Here is a 756-nt window from a genome sequence, read left to right on the forward strand (position 1 = left end):
ACTCCATTTCTTCTAAGGGGTTCTTGCCCACAGTAGTAGATATAATGGTCATCTGAGTTAAATTCATCCATTCCAGTCCATTTTAGTTTGCTGATTCCTAAAGTGTCAACGTTCACTCTTGCCATCTCCTGTTCGACCACTTTCAAGTAGCCTTGATTCATGTATCTTACCTGCCCTGGTGGCTCAGAAATTAAAGCGTCTACCTACAATGCGGGAGAACCGGGTTCGATCCCTGGGTAGGGAAGATCCCTGGAGAAGGAAATGGCAACCCACTCCAGTATTCTTGCCTGGAAAATCACATAGAGAGAGGAGCCTGATAGGTTACAGTCCATGGGGCCACAAAGAGTCGGACATGACTGAGTGACTTCACTTCACTTCATGTACCTTACGTTCCAGGTTCCTATGCAATACTGTTCTTTACAGCATCGGACTTTACTTCCATCACCAGTCACATCCATAACTGGGTGTTGTTTTTGCTTTGGTTCCATCTCTTCATTCTTTCTGGAGTTCTCCACTGATCTCCAATAGCATATTGGGCACCTACTGACCTGGGGACTTCATTTTTCAGTGTCATATCTTTTTGCCTTTCATACTGCTCATGGGGTTCTCAAGGCAAGAATACTGAAGTGGTTTGCCAGTCCCTTCTCCAGTGGACTAGGTTTTGTCAGAACTCTCCACCATGACCCATCCGTCTTGGGTGGCCCTACATGGCATGGCTCATAGTTTCATTGAGTTAGACAAGGCTGTGGTCCATGT

At 45.9% G+C, this 756-nt stretch overlaps 1 protein-coding gene across 1 annotated transcript in view; it reads right to left on the reverse strand.

Moving 5' to 3' along the window:
* LOC104985512 (spermatogenesis- and oogenesis-specific basic helix-loop-helix-containing protein 2-like) overlaps window positions 1–756 on the reverse strand; it is a 69282-nt gene that overhangs the window by 31679 nt on the left and 36847 nt on the right.

Source organism: Bison bison, unplaced genomic scaffold (assembly GCF_000754665.1).
Source record: "Bison bison bison isolate TAMUID 2011002044 unplaced genomic scaffold, Bison_UMD1.0 scf7180017864048, whole genome shotgun sequence".
In the NCBI taxonomy this organism is placed as follows: Eukaryota; Metazoa; Chordata; class Mammalia; order Artiodactyla; family Bovidae; genus Bison; species Bison bison.